Below are 16,325 nucleotides of genomic sequence, written 5' to 3' on the forward strand. Positions count from 1 at the left end.
ATATTTCACAAATTGAATATGCAGGTTTTGAGATTTATTTAGTAATCAAACTATACTCAGTTTTCAGGATATTAAGACACAAAACAGTTTTGATTTAAGCACATTTTTTAAATATCTTCAAATTAGAATTTTTATAATAAGGCACAGCATCATTCTCCTCTTTTGCCGAATCTGTCCCCTTTAGAAAAACAATGTACTTAAAAGCCAAATTTATGGGGGATAGGCAAATTTTCTTTATTTATAAACGAATCTCCACTAACACTACAAGGAAGAAAAATGGAAAATTAAATGTTGTGGCCATGGTGACAAGGTATACTGTAATGAGAATATAACGATAGATGAATGGCAGGAGTCATCTGCCTAACATGTTCAATACTACAGACATTTAATATGAAGTTCAAACTTTTCTGCAATATAAGTGTGATAATGAACGTATACAATAACTCTGGCTTACCACACAAATCTCAATTCCCAACATTCCCGATCAATGTATGAAATGTAATCAGAGCAATAGGAATCATTGTTTTTATGGAAGTAACACCAAAATTCAACTTTTTTGGGGGAAAAGGTTTTTAGACTTTTTATCTCTGGTGTTGAAACAAAATGTTTCCAAAATGTCCCTAAACTCCTGCATTACTTATTTTCCCCCTGATAAGTTCACTTTAACTAGCTGTGATAAGAGAAAATGTTGATATTCATGTTTATTACGAGCAAAACGAGTATAGTAGTGCTCGTCATTGGAAAAAACATAGAACCAGCCCTCCTTTTTAACACAATGGTTACAAAGAAATTGTCTCATGCTCTGTCTTTTTTGAAAAACTCACATATATTTTTTTTTTTTTTTTTTTTTTTTTTTTTCTGGTTAAGGGAAAGCCTGAAAAGTTTTCTTCAAAGTATGGAATCCCTTCATAGGATTTTTTTAAAGTTAGCGGATCCAAATCTATCTCTTCTGTGTAACTTGGCGTGCTTACCAGTGCATTCACTCATGATATAAATGTACCTATTAATTTAACTATGTAATGTTATTGTATGTAGTACATTGGGTACCATCATATGGTCCTTTTATTATTGTTATTTTTATTTTTTATTTTAAATGTTAAATGTTTCTAAAATCAATAAAGACAGGGTTGAAAAAAAATTAATCTGCATTGCGGTTGTGACTGCAAGTATAAAATAGATATTTTATTCAAAATTAAAACAAAAAAGCAATTGACCACTTTGAGCACAAAAAGAACTTCAGGACAACTGACCTTCAGCCAACCACAAAACCATGTGACCACCAATTAGTAATGGCCAACAAAAAAGTTTACTTCTGAGAAATAGGCCCAGCACTTTGAGAATTTGATCTAATGGAATTAAATTCGATTCACGTTTTTGTGTCTTTCTGCGTTAAGTGTCCTTATTTTTCTGGGCAAGTGTATGTATAGTAAGACATATAGGCTACGTATTACGTATAACAATAGGACCCATTATCTGTAGAATCAGTGCAACACAAACACAAGACGTGTTTAAACATATTTTTCTAACAACTTCTCTTATTGTGAACACAATCGTTTTAATGAAACCTTATGTCCCTGTTCTCATCATTTGATTAGGACATGAAACATCACCTTATATTCCTTTGAGTCCATCTTTACTATTTTGTGAGTAAAGGACAAACGCACCTCCGGGTCTCGGCCCGCAGAGCGGCACAAGAGGTGGCACGTCCTCCGCCATGCAGACACAGCTGCTCCGCCCCACTGACTGGGCCGCATCTTTATCAGACCGACTTGCGGAGCAGAACTGGGCAAGATTACTGACTAGGACTGAGTTTACCTCATTGTACCGGTATCCCGTAGACACAAGTCTGGAGTTTAGGTCTTTACCCTTTCGTTAACCAACGCAGTCGAAAGACCAAAAAAAGCGGGCTAGTTTGTGCTCATACCGAGTGAAAGGATTGTCCCGTGGTCTGTGATCGGACCTCCCCTGCCGCGCATTTAAATACAAAATCGCCGCAGGTTGGTGGGGCTGCTCCGCGTGTCTTCGCTCATCTGCCCGCTGTGGATTTTGCAATCGTCCAACCAGCGGGCCGGGCAAACGTTGTCGCAATCAGGTTTTCTGTCAATGATTAAACTAATGGATCCTGGTTACCGAGCCGACAAAACTTAACACAATAAAGGTTGTAAAATTCAGTTCCGAGCGAAGCAACACGCGCTTCCATATGACTCTTCGTCGGAGTTTTCCAGTGTTACATTCATCTCTGGTCAGGCTTCTTTCCCAACGAAACACTGAGAAAAGAAAAACGACCTACTCTGTCAGGGAACCCTCCCGAATGGGCCAAACGAGGACAAACAATTGAAACTAAATAGACTAGATGAAATCTAACTATTCAAGATTTCTGTAAGGGGTGGGTATCCAGATTAAACTTCTTATGAAAAATAACATGAAAGTTCAACTTCATTCTTTCTCATTTCCCCACAAATCCCCGTGGGGCACAATCGAGATAGCATATGTAATGGGGGGTAATAGTGATGATATTTATCCATTTTGAATATTTTTGAAATATATACAAGTTAACATTTAAGTGCATACTAAATTTAGGAGTATACATTCATTTATAGTCATTTTGCAGCTGTAAAAGTTCAGACATAGTTTCACAAGCAAAAATTGTTTTTTGGAGCAAAAAGTACAGACATATTTCACAAATGCGTTGTGATTTGATTAGTTAGTGTGTTTATTTAGTAATCATTCCCAACCGGGACTCTATTCCCTACAAATTATAGAAATAGATGAACATGTTTTTTTTTTTTTTTTCTTTTTGCCAAACTTAAGAGTGTGTGGGCCTTAGTCTGGCTTTTCTAACAACAAAAATTGACTTTTTGCCACACTATAGTGAATCAGTGAATTATAATTGTCACTTATACAACAGTTGATGGTATCAGATGTAACAAAACTGAGAATCATAAACAATCTTTAACACTTTACAATAAGGTCCATTAGTTTAGATTAGATAACTAGGACTACTTTAGTTAACATGAAGAATGAACAATACTTCTACAGCATTTATATTAATCTTAATGTTAATTTCAAACATTTACTAATGCTTATTAAAATTGAAAGTTGTGCTTGTTAACATTATTTAATGCCACTGTCAATTAACAGAGCTAACAGTGAACAGCATGTATTTTTAACAAAGATGAATCAAATACTGTAATAAATGCATGTTCATGGTTTCGTTCATGAAGGTTAATACATAAACTAATGGACCTTATTGTAAAGTGTTAGCAAATAAATGTACAAATGTAGACTTTCATTTGTTACACAAATCTGCATAGCCTACACCTCAAAATTTTCCTTTAGAAATAGTGCATACTGTAAGTAGACAAACTGTTGTGCTGTGGTGGTTTAGATCAAGTTGTAATGCTGTGGCAAATTAATAGCAATGAGTGCAACACTTACTGAAACACTGAGAATAACAAAGCGCCAACCAGTGGTGAACAAGTCAAAACAACTGAGACATGATAAAGATTTAGTATTTGTGTTTTCCACTAGGGCGCATGCATGCCAAAGCTTTACCCCAATGAATTAGGAGTTGCACAGCATTAATAAGGTAAATAAAAGTCTGTACGTATTCATTAAAGTTCTCTGCGTACTATGTAAAGTAGACATACCACATGGGGAGGCTACATGAATATGTTAATCTACAGTATTTTAGGCTGATTATATATCAAATTATTCATGGTATTATAATTTGAAAACCATGATACCACATTATAATCTGATACCATGGTGATAAAACCACCACCTTAACAACCTTACTTTTTGTAAATGTTATCAATGTGTCTGTATGAGTGTAAAAAAAGAATTAATAACAACAGACGCAAAGAACCAACAGTGAAACCAACAGTATCTTTCAGTCGTTAAAAATCAGCCTTTTAAAATCAGTATTTAAAGAGATTCAGATTATTTTGACTATTCTGCCGGATCTTACCTATCCATACTGTACACCAGGAGGATCTTCATACCATTGCCTTCAGAGAAGCACACGTTCACGTTGTTGCCTTTGTTTAGATGAACAGCAGAACAATCTGACCCTCTCAGAGATCACAGTCCATGGACTGTCATGAACTTCATTGTCTTTAATTGCCAATGAAATCAGCATCCACAGAAAACCCCTTACAAAAATGCAAAATGCAACTGTTGTGCACCACATTGGTTTTTATCTAGCTTAATGGAAGGATATAATCATGCAGTTATTTAAAAGTCTGGCCTGACTTAATTAAATGATTTGGTGATATACAGCACTGAATTTAAGCAGCCAAGCTTGGTGACACAAGGCACTCGCCCCACAAAAAGCGCCTTGCTATGTCCTAGCAAATCTGTTGAGAACAAAACATTTTGCATATCTGGCAGGACTAAAAGTCAAATGGTGTTTAGACACATTCAGTTAACACTCCTCGTGTCCCTAGTGGGGACTGTTATGTGGCCACCCACTTTACTTTGACTACATTTGGTTTTTCATTTAGACGGCAATGTAATGGATTCAGAGTGAATTGTTTGCGAGTTCTTTGCCAAATCCCGATCCATCTGAACAGACCATAAATCCTAGGCTGAATCCAAAATCGCCCCCTACACCCTCCATTCACTATTCCCTACAGTAGGCAATTAATACAGTTCACTTGAAGGGAGTAAATGAAAACGGTGAGTCAATTAGGACACTGAGTGTGTCCGTTTGACACTCAGCGGAGAACCATGTCAACTACATGAGCCCCCAAGACAGACCCCCTCTTGCATTATTGACAAATAATGTTCCTGTATGACAGAGTAATCATGCTTTGACACAAACAGTGTATAAAGCAGGGGTTTTCAAACTGAGGGCCCATGACCCAAAGCCAGGGGTCTGCAAACCCCCCAAAATGATTTGCTATTCCATATTTAATGTCACGTTTTTTAAACTTCTGGAACGTGCTTTGGTTTATATTCCAAGGTGACTTATATAGCCTAATGCATTTAATGTTTCTTATAAATTAATCCTAGCTGTTCCAGTTAAGTTCCCCCGGTTATTATCTTGTGTTATGTGTCTGTTTTGAAGTATGAATCAATGTTTACATTCCTCATTCCTCTATAAGGCTAGGTACACATATAAGTAATGTGTACAAGTAATGTGGGTGAACATCATTTTATTGGTCACTGTAAAAATTCTTTTCAGATTTTTGCCATTTCAACGTAAAACCAGATTAATTTTTTTTTTTTTTTTAAAGCAGCAGGGTAACAAAGTAAGTTTTAAGTTGATTCAACAAATTGGTTTTTTTACAGTGCAGATTGGTCCCCATTTTATATGTACTGTTTAACAAAAGAGCACAATATAAAACACACATAAGTTGCATCTCCAGAAAGTTGCATCAGGTCAGCAAAAAACACACATAAGTTGCATCGGTGTAATAAGACGCATTTTACTATTACTTTCAGAAATAATGTAAAAAACTGAAGTAATTTTGTGATACTTTTGTAAGATCATGCCATCTCGGTCTTTGTGAATAGTGGTACTGTCTTCTTGCACGCGTTGTAGAGGAATGAGGAACGGAAACAATGATTCATACTTCAAAACAGACTCTCCTGAGAATGCAGGCATAGAACAACACATTACACAAGACAATAACGACAAAGGATAGAACAGAACACACCATAGTAAATGAGGAAACACATTGCATGAAAGACATTGTTGGACTTGATTCAAATTAACGCACAATGGCAGGCGCAAACTTTTAGACGACTGAAAATCAAATTTTAGGTTGTGTTCTGTGTTAATTAAATAACATTTGGATGTAAATGTTCTGTATAAAAGTAGAACCCTGAACGGCATGCGTCCTGTGGATCACCTTTATTAGCCTATATCCAGGGCTGGAAATGGGGGAGGGACACGGGTTCATTTCCAACTGGTTAGGTTTATTTGGGAAATTCAAAGTGATTTCTATAATTTTATCCATTCAAAAGACTTTTGTGTCTATGGTTTGCCTGCTCAATGCTGTCTTTTGTGAATTGGCCATAATACCTGCAGCACTGCAGCCCAATGAAAAGCTTCTCTATCTGTGCGCGTGCTGCTCCTCACAGCACAGCTGTGTGCAGACGATGAAAATAATCCATTTTAGTGTGCGTGTAGAGAGCTTCATTCATTAAAAACGGAAGTTTGTGAGATGAACTAAGACGAGTGACAGAATTTTAATGATTATAAGGGAGTTTTGCAAATGTGAAATTGAATTTAATACAACATTTTTATACATTTAGTTGTATTTTATACGACAAGTAACGTGCATTTTTTACCGGAACACCTGTATCTGATGTGCTCTATTTCCTCAACTAAAAGAATTCCAAACAAATCATAGCTAGGGCCGACTGCGCATTCTCCAAGCAACCACAGCGCTGAATGAATCTGTGTTTTTTTGTCGGAAAAAATCTAGCGAGGCAGAAAGGGAAGTACCTTTGCTGCCTTCCTAAATAAATCAGGTCATTAGTGAATGATTTGAACTGAATGAATGATTCAGTGAAATAGAGTGACTTGCTGCTACCTACACTGTGGTGTCAGTTTCATTTTAAAGTACAAATTGAGTCATTAAATTGGTGTAATAAGTTCTATAATTCAAAAAAATTTATATTTAAAAACATTAATTTATACACTGTTATTATGAAATGCATTAAATGCCTCCCGTCTGATCTTGTCCAAAACAGTCTGTAATATGCCACATCTCTGTGCTCTTCTGCGTGCCGTGCAAGCATGAATTGTTTGATAGTTATGTTAATTTGACTAGTAGGTTAACCTTATTCTTTCCCTGACCATGTATCTATATTATTTTAATTGAGATTTCAGTTTGTTTAATTAAAATTTTGATAAAATTTAATAAATCAAATTTTTTTTTGGCACAAAAGATGGTGTACAATACAGTTATAAGGCATTTACAATGGTTAAAAACTAAAAATTAAAAAAACTTTTAAGGAGTCACATATTGTCTTATAATAGCAAGGTTAATTGTCTGTCATTCATTTCTACGTTCGGAGCTACTCTACTCGCTTAGTGCTCCTGAAAAGAAATGTAAGCAGCATAGAGAATGTAATATTACCTTTTAAAAACTATTTGCAAACATTTATACAAGTGTAAACTATTAAATATAATCTACAAATCATGCAATACTGTACCACTAAATAATTGTTTTGAGGCTTAGCTAAACTGAAATGATGAAATACGTTTAATTGGTGTTATTGATATATTATCAAAGCTCTAAATAACTAAGATTCAAGTGAACATTTTACCCCTCCCCCTCCGTGAATACCATTCTCTGAAATAGCTCCCCGTAAGAAGGGAGATCCATCCAAAGCATGGGGCCAACTGAGCACAGGCCCCTATAATTCTGAGAGTTTCTTGTTTGTTATATACTTGTCCTCCAGATTTTCTCCTCTGCAGTTTCGGTGCACTTGTATAAACACACTGATTATCACTTTATGCCACAACAACAGGCAAGCATTTATTCCAGTCTAGACCTATCCCCAACAAATGCAGAATATCGTCATGCGACAATAGCTTTAGCAAATAGTTATGTGAGGGAGAAGTTTAAAGTGCCCCTATTAGCTGCCCTTTTCCGCCTATTACCTTTCATGGCAGGGTGTCATGTCACTGTAGCTGTATGTGAACACAAACTAATCTGCGAAAGTTGTGAAGCCAAACATGTGCAGCGTAGATAAAGTTATTAGTCTGTCAAAAAAAAAAGTCGACTCGCAATTGCCGAAACAGTCGGTCGGTATTTTTCACGAGTCATGCTTGGTGAATCAGTCTCTTATCACAATCAACCACTTGCAAACCGTTTCATCATCGAATCCGCATGAGTTGGTAAGATACAATCCATACAATTTACTTTTCTAGTGTTTTGACAAATCTTCACGGGGCTGTCATTAACTTTCAAGTGAGGGTCATCCAGAAAGAAGGGGTTTGAGAGACTGATGTCTTTGAACTGCTGTCGCACGGGTCATTTTCGGATCATTTAGATTATGAGATAAAATTACATCCTATTTTTTGAGAAAACTAAACTAACATTTTTGACCTTGCATGCATATAAACCTTATTTTATGGAGACTCATAAAACAATATTAGCAACCTTAAAAATGGCATAATAGGGGCACTTTAAGTTTGTTCTGATTTATTAATATAATTACACCTTACTAGGGTGTATGCAACAGCTAATAACATTGATAGCTCATTTCATCACAGTCACGCTGTATGTGGTTTGTTTTTAAAACAGGGAATTTAAGAGTCCTTGTTGTCGGGTGACAAATATAATCAAGTTGTGGTAATAACGACTCCAGTCGTTTGTATTCCCGCTCCCCTGTTTCTTGATTGTAGGCCCCTAAAGTATATAGGACCTAAATGGAGAATCGGAACACCCCAAATTAAACTCGCTCTGTACGAATAGGAGACAAAATCTTCCTTATAACGGTTATTTATTTACTCTACCCACATCATACACGTCTTCACAATACAATCTATAATATTAATAAATTAGGCTAATGGACATGAAACTATTTCTGTTCCATGATGCAAGAGATAATTGCAAAAAAGGAGAAATAAATAAAAAAATAATAAAATAATAAAAAAATGGCATCTTCAAAGGGATAGGCCTACTAACCACAAAAATAAACTTCTCAAAAATATCATCTACTCACCTCATACTGTCCCAGGATGTATGACTTCTACTACGTCCCTCAGATGAACACAAAGATTTTTTAGAAAAAAATCAGTTTGCTGTAAGTCCCATACAAAGTGCAAATAAAAAAAAAATTAGGGGCATTAATGGGGTGGGTAGTGGAAAATATTCACACCGGTTGCATACAAACTGTAACAAAATAATAAAAATATAAAAACCGGTAAACACCGTGGGGACAGGGCTTTGGACGCTTGTTCTTTAACTTTTACAAGTAAAGTTGTCTTTTGCGCTTACATCTTTACACAAAAAAAAAAATAAAATAATTAAAAATAAAAAAAAAAAATAAAAAAAATGTGGTGATACGTATAAACACCGAATTCTTTAAAAATGGATTCATAAAAATAATTTCCTATACAAACACAACAAGACAAAAAAACAGTATAACAAACTAGGAGGTTTATTAATAATAAGACGAGCCCTGATGTGGCATAGGCATAGCGGTTACGACAATCATGATGTAATTAAAATCGACTAATAAATTATAAGGTTTATAGCAAACAAAATGGAATCTCAATAAAAAAATAAATAAAATAGCTCCGGTAGCGTAACTTAAGGTAAAATGGCAACCTTTCCAAAATGAAAACAAAAAAAATAATAAAACTACAAATAATGGCCTGTTCCTGACAGTGCTTGCATGCTGTTTTTCTTTCAGAAAACACAACCATGTTCACCTTGCTCCTGGTTTTAAGAAACAGTCTGTTTGTTTTTGCTTTACACCTTGCTTGAAAACCAAATATTTCATCCATCTTCCTAGTGATTTTTGCCAGCTCACAATACTGAAGCACCTCGGCTCAAATTCTTCTTGCGCCATCATTGTGAAATCTGACTCCTGCTGTGGCTCTGCAGCACGCGCTGTAATGGAGCAGAGCAGGATGCTTCCTGCCATTTACAATTTAGTGTCCATTGTCTAACTGAACGAAATGTTTTTTATTGTCTATAAAATATGTAAAACGACAGTGGGTGGTAAATTCCAACCGGCGGTTATAAAAAGTAAATTATAGCCTACTTAAACTATATGGCCTAAATAACCAGGTAAACACCGACTAACCCGCAGCAAAAAAAATAATGGAAAGTTTAAATTACTGATTTATTCAACTGAGTTTGAATGAACTAAGCATCATGTTAGTTTTTTGCATGATTTTTAGGGCGCCAACTTTGAGGGACCTATCCACTTGGATTATATGCACTCAGAGGACTCAGAGAGATGGATTATTTTGCTATTTAAATTAATTTAAAGCATCTGTCTCCTCTTTCTTTCGTGCTGTGAGCCTGTGGTAGTAATCATCTGCTGACTGTGCTGTGCTGCACAGGTGGAAATACATATTAAAAATAAAAACTTCATTTTTCAAGCTTTTAAACCTACAAAGAGATTAAAAAACCTCAGGAGTCTCACAATGGCTTTACTTACCTCTTCCCTTTCCTGCTTTGTTTTGTGTTTTTTTTGTTCAGAGTTTGACCTGTCTGTGTTTGGAAAATCTCCCAACCCCGCTGCCCTCTTGCCCTCGTCTTTAATGAGTTTCTCCACCTTCAAGTGAAGCCCAGCAGGAGCTGTAATGCCAGAAGGACATGGATGGTGTTGACTCAGTATCAGCTGCAGAGACCTCCTCTCCTCACGTTAAGCGGCAAACGTATGTACCGCAAAAAGCTGCACGGTAATCCTTATTGAAGAGACGTGTAGATCTAAAGGGTTGACCCGCCGAATGACAGATTAATCCCACCCAAACAAACAGCATTCATCATCCCCCCACCAAATCTTCATCACACACTGAACCGCACACCACTGCCATTACGTTTGTCACAAAAAATGGACACCACATGGAGAAGGAAGAGAGGTAGACCACACCAAGCACTTTTAGACCCTTCTGTCTCGTTGCTGATGGACTGCATGGAGCGACGGCCGTTATCCTTTTGGAAAGCCCCCATGCGGCAGACAGACTAACGTGAGAATAGACCTTCATAAGAAGGGGGGGGTGAGCCCTCTGTGAGCGTTCCGTGCGACGAGTCCAATAGTGGAAGACCAATTTGGCCGCATGAGTTGGGTCCCAGCCGGCACAAAGTCGCTTTCACTTTGCAGAGCACTGATGGTGAAAATGTAGGTGAGTACCATGAGGATGAACCGGGATGAAAGAACGCCACAAAAAAGCCCGATCAAAACGAATTGTCATCCATCATTTGGCAGCTTTCATTCCGGAAGACTTTGGTGTGATCATGCAGGCCAAAAACTGGGAACAATGCATGGAAAATAAATTGAGACAAATTGAGAAAAAATGAGAGTGAGAAGACAGGCTTGGTGCTTAATGGTTTTGGCAACCATGCTAATAGGTGTCAATCTCAATTGTAAGCATTTCAGAATTGAGCTGGAAAGCAATTTCCGCTTGCGCCTTTGCTGTAAATCTAGAACTTATCCTCCTAGAGATGGTCCAGGCTCCTATAATGTTTGAAACGGGCTCTTGTTAGAGATTTTGAGCGGTGCTGTGGTGGATGGTGTTACGGAATGGCGATGTAATCGGTCCAAAGAGATGGGTCGCACAGGTGCATGATGGTAGGCAGTGGAGAAAAGAACGTCCAGGTAGAATGCCAGATCGGACATAGAGCCCAGGAAGGGGCCAGGTGTAAGCTATCACCTAAAGACACAAAAAGTGTCACATTCTGGACAAGCATGTACTTGTGTGTCTTCGGTTACAGTAATAGATTGTATTCAAATCATTTATATAAAGATATGTATACATTTAAAATACAGTTCAATAAGTATTAAATATTTCCAGGGTCGTAGCATGAAGGAATCCATGGATCTAAGTGAGAAATCAGACATATTTGTACAAGGTGTTCACACTGTCAAAACCACAAGTAACAACAGTAATGTTGCGACATATTTAATACAATGTGAAATAACTGTTTTATATATGTTTATACAGTAGACTATATTTTAAAATGTAACTTATTCCTGTAATGGCATAGCTGCGTTTTAAGCAGCCATTATCCATTATATTTCAGTGTCTACATGATTCTTTCAGAAAACATTACAAATGTGATATTTGGTGCTCAAGAAACATCTGTCCCGCGTTAATTATTTTTGAGAAACCTTGTTACATATTTTTGATTCTTTGAATAGAAAGGCTAAAAGAAAAAGCATTTATTTCAAATAGAAATTTTGTGAAAACATTGTCTTTACTGTCAACTTTTGATGCATTTTTGCAGATTTTGTTTTTTATTTTACTCTAATGAAAAGTAAGCTTTGCTATAACTGAAATGAAATACATTTTAAAATATATTCAAATTGAAAACACTTATTTAAAAAATTACCATAATAATATAATTATTAATTTTAAAACAACATCAAAGATGGTCATGAAAAAATCGTGTTAGGTTGTTTTCACAAAAAACCGCTTACATTTTAAGTGAAATACATAAATAATACAAATGTATTATATAACCTTGTTAAATGTACATATTCACATTATAACAGAAGATAGAACAGTGATGTTTAAAGAATTACTGTCACAAACTGTTCTGCACTCTTAAAAATATAGGTTCTTTATTGGCATTGGTTCCATGCATGAACATTTAAAATCCATGGAAACTTTCCCCAAAAGGTTCTTTAGATTATTAAAATGTTCTTCACACTTCTTCACAAAAATTTGTTTTTTCTTTTTTTTTTTTTTTTTTTGGAGTGTAATACATTATTTTTAATCTGAACATTAAATCTAAAAATCTTCTGTTTCTTTAGTCTTCATTACCACCAATAATAATTATCTTGAAACAAAGTGTTGTATTTCACAAGCTTCAGCCTTTTATTTTGGTGCTCAAAAAACCACAAAGAAAGGAAAACAGATATGTTTTCTAAGGAAGTATTTGAATACCTTTGGGTCTGAAACCGAAGGAATATGTGAGATAAGAAGAGTAGAAGACCTCTCGATGTGCAGATACAGACAGTGTGGTAGTCCTTCAGCAGCACCCATCACACTTCATTGGTGTGCTTCGGAATGTAAAGTCTAGAATCTCCCAGAATTCCCACAACACAGGTTCAGCTGAGACAGAGAGCTGTTTCTTAGTACCTGGGAGTGTTCCACTAACATCAGCCATGTCTCATGTAGGCTATATAAATTCAATTACTCTTACCCGTATTATATATAACATTACATCACAGATGTGGAAATAACATGTTTCAGGGAGCAAAAGATGATACCAGCTGTGGATTGTAGTTGTGGTCACTCAAAATGAGTTCTGCATCGCGTGTTTGCATGTTTGATCTAAAAACAATGTGTTATGCTTTAGGCAGACTCTGTTTTGTCTAGGTTTTCACTGACAATTCTGATCTCTAAATGACAAACTTCACCAACAAAGAAAGAAGAAGAAGAAAGAAGGAGAATAAATAATTTAGCTCTGTGTTATCATAAACCTGTCTGTACATCATTTATTGAAAAGCCAGCTGTCATAACACCAAAGCCACGTACATCTGATAGAACCAGGGAGTGGCATGTTTTATTCTCCTTGGTCAAACTATTCAGACATCAAATAGGAAGCATAACCAATTTTTTCTGCACAAACACACCAAAGCGCAGCATCGTTACTGCATAATTAATTCCTCATCAAAGCGCTGGAAGGAGCAGGAAGAGGAATTTCTCTCCCCATGCGTGAGTACAAGCAGGCTAATTTAGGACATACCAGACGGCCCAAAACACACTCATTACACGCTGAAATAAATCACCTTCCAGCAAAATATATGGAGGCCTAATATTGTTCTAAAGAGAAATGCATAATTTTCCAGAGATACAAATGTTACAACACAAGCAAGTTTGCAGTTTACACCTTTGACCAGAAAGAAATTCACTGGAGGCGTCTGATGAGTGCTGATTCAGTAAAACAGCTGAAAAAAAATCCTGTGCACAACCCCAGACACAACTTTAAGGGAATGTTCTGGCTTCTAAACAATTTCAAGTCTATAAACAGCATCTGTGGCACATTGTCGACAACCACAGACATAACACTAGAATTATCTGTAGTAGTAAACGGCATGTCACAGACTCTGATTATGGCAGAAAATAATCATGACTTGTGCCTCAGTTTGTAAAAACAAAGAACATTTGAATTTAAAATACTTAAATGGAAGTCAAAGGTTTGAGGCAGATTTGCAGGTTGTGTTTTCTGTACCAATCAATCAATCAATCAATCAATATGTACTATTTGAACCAAAGTTGTTGAAATCAGTTTTTTTTTTTTTTTTTTCATTTTGATACCAAGGACCCCGATACATTTTGTATAAAATATAAAAATATAAAAGGCAGTTGTATATATTTTAATATATAAAATACTAATTTACACACCATGTGAGAAAAACAGGGTTTTATGGGTATTCTTACAAGACAAAGTTTTTTTTATCATTTTTTCCTACTCACTATTATTATTTATATAATAATAATATTATATAATATTATTATATAATATTTATATTATAATATAATTATTAATAAATATAAAACTATAAAAACTATATTGTGTTAAATATTTAATTACTTAAATATTATAGAATTTATTAGTTTAATGTTTAATTATTTAATTACTTTTATAAATATAAATGTTTTTAAAAAAAAAAAAAAAAAAAAAAATTACACAGAACTTTGACAGCCCTAAAAACCCTAAAAGCCCTAAAAAACAGTGACCCCTCAGCACCACCTTGTGGCCCCCTGGGGGTCCCGGGACCCCAGTTTCCTGTTGATGATTCTCATTGTAAACAGTCCTGGATTCATGTGCATATCATGTGTACTTTACATGTTTTACTGGTTTAAAATGGCATGATGGGAGATGAAAGACTTCTTGACTTTCCATAGCAAGGTTAGTAATCAGCTTTACCACATTAGCATCTTTAATGTTTATGACTTGAGGCTATACATTCGAAACGGTGTATTTAACAGCTTTTTTGCTGAAATGCCTTGCCCGATAGACTTCCATTGTGTATTATTGTAAATTTAATACATGTATGATGAATACAAATGTAAACATGTAAAGAAACTCACCATAGAGGATCGTCACCATGGCTACTGGCATTAACAAGGATACCCAGAAGCATGTCTGTAATGGCTAAAGACCTCAAGAAGTAATTAGTGGCAATCTGTAACTTCCTCTCCAAGCTCACCGCCATGATGACCAGGATGTTACCTGTCACCGTGATGATTATGACCAGAGAAATCAAAAGTGCCACCCAGTTCTTCTGGACATACTCAGAGGTCAAATGGTTTGACCTGTTTCTGTCTTCACTACCATTGTAATCCATTGAGTTATTAAGAACTGCATTACCCAGAGACACCTTCTGCTCCATGAGCCAATGTTCGGTGCTTTTGTCTTTTGAAATCTCAGCTGATATCCCGGAGGACCTGAGTTCAGCAGTCGTCCCATTCAGGGCCATTAACGGACTATTTTTTCAAGCGCGACATCGATTAATTTGTGGAACCCATAGTCCATATGAAGCATTGCACTCCAAGTCTGCGCAACCCAAAATGTTCCAGTTTGAGACTGACAACATGTTCACAGTCACCTTGAAGAGCCTCCTGTTTTCTACACCCCCGTTGATGGTTGTTGTACGCGGATGTTTAGAGCTCCACAATCCAGATGGATTGTAATTCAGAATAGAGGAGGCAACTTTACAGCCGCATTTACAGTGTGAGAGAAAGACAGAATGAGGGCACACGAGAGACTGGAATGCACTGATGTTTCATCCTTGCATGCTTACAGCTGTCCTGGTTTAAACAAAACATGACAAACACAAAACAAGCAATCTTATGCATTGCATCATTCCCCTATGAACGCAAATTGCATGCAGCCAAAATTAAGAAAATTCAGACTGGTGGCTTCTGCAGCTAGACTCATTCACCAATGCAGAACATCAAACTCTGTTTATGTTGTGTTTATATACATTACCGCTTAATCTGGAGGAGTTTTTCTGTTTCCAGTCACCTCGAACACCAGAGCTGGAGAATGAGCCACTGATGATGCGTGCCTCTCACATCAACCCAACATGTGGTCCTGTTCCATTCATTCTTTCTCTTCTCCTTTCAGTACTTCAGTCTCTTATCTCCCTCCCTCCCTCCCTCGCTCCCTCGTTCCCTCTCTCCCTCCCTCTCTCTCTTTGCAGATAGTTCTCTCCAGCTGTAACTGAAGCCAGACTGTTTGAGCTCCCATCAGAAAGACTTGCCTCTGAGTGGTCCCTTTGGTGCTTTTCAGCTGCAACAAAGACATATGAGCACACATTTATACAGATATTCAAATAAGCACTTCAGGCTGGAAACTGAAAGGGGATCTGAAGGAATATCCCATTTTACCTTTTAAACTTGTATTGTATATCCAGGAAAAACAGCAAATATTACAAACATAAAGCAATATTTAGAATAAATCAGGTGTTTACGGCAGTGCCAACCAGGTGGTGTTCTCCACAAGTGGCTAGTTAAACAACAAATACAACAGAATTTTACTGTGGATGGCATTTGGACCATCAGTTATCATTTATGTGTATATATAATTTACCCTCATGTTGTTCCAAATCTGTATGCATTTCTTTCTTCTGTGACAAAAAAAAAGACAAAAAAGTTATCTTTTTTTTTG

General features: G+C 36.3%; 1 pseudogene; it reads right to left on the reverse strand.

The window, feature by feature from the left end:
* Window positions 1-5,580: 5,580 nt before the first annotated feature.
* Window positions 5,581-15,784, reverse strand: LOC109088982 (annotated as a pseudogene).
* Window positions 15,785-16,325: the final 541 nt, after the last annotated feature.

The sequence above is a fragment of the Cyprinus carpio genome, chromosome A6 (assembly GCF_018340385.1).
Source record: "Cyprinus carpio isolate SPL01 chromosome A6, ASM1834038v1, whole genome shotgun sequence".
In the NCBI taxonomy this organism is placed as follows: domain Eukaryota; kingdom Metazoa; phylum Chordata; class Actinopteri; order Cypriniformes; family Cyprinidae; genus Cyprinus; species Cyprinus carpio.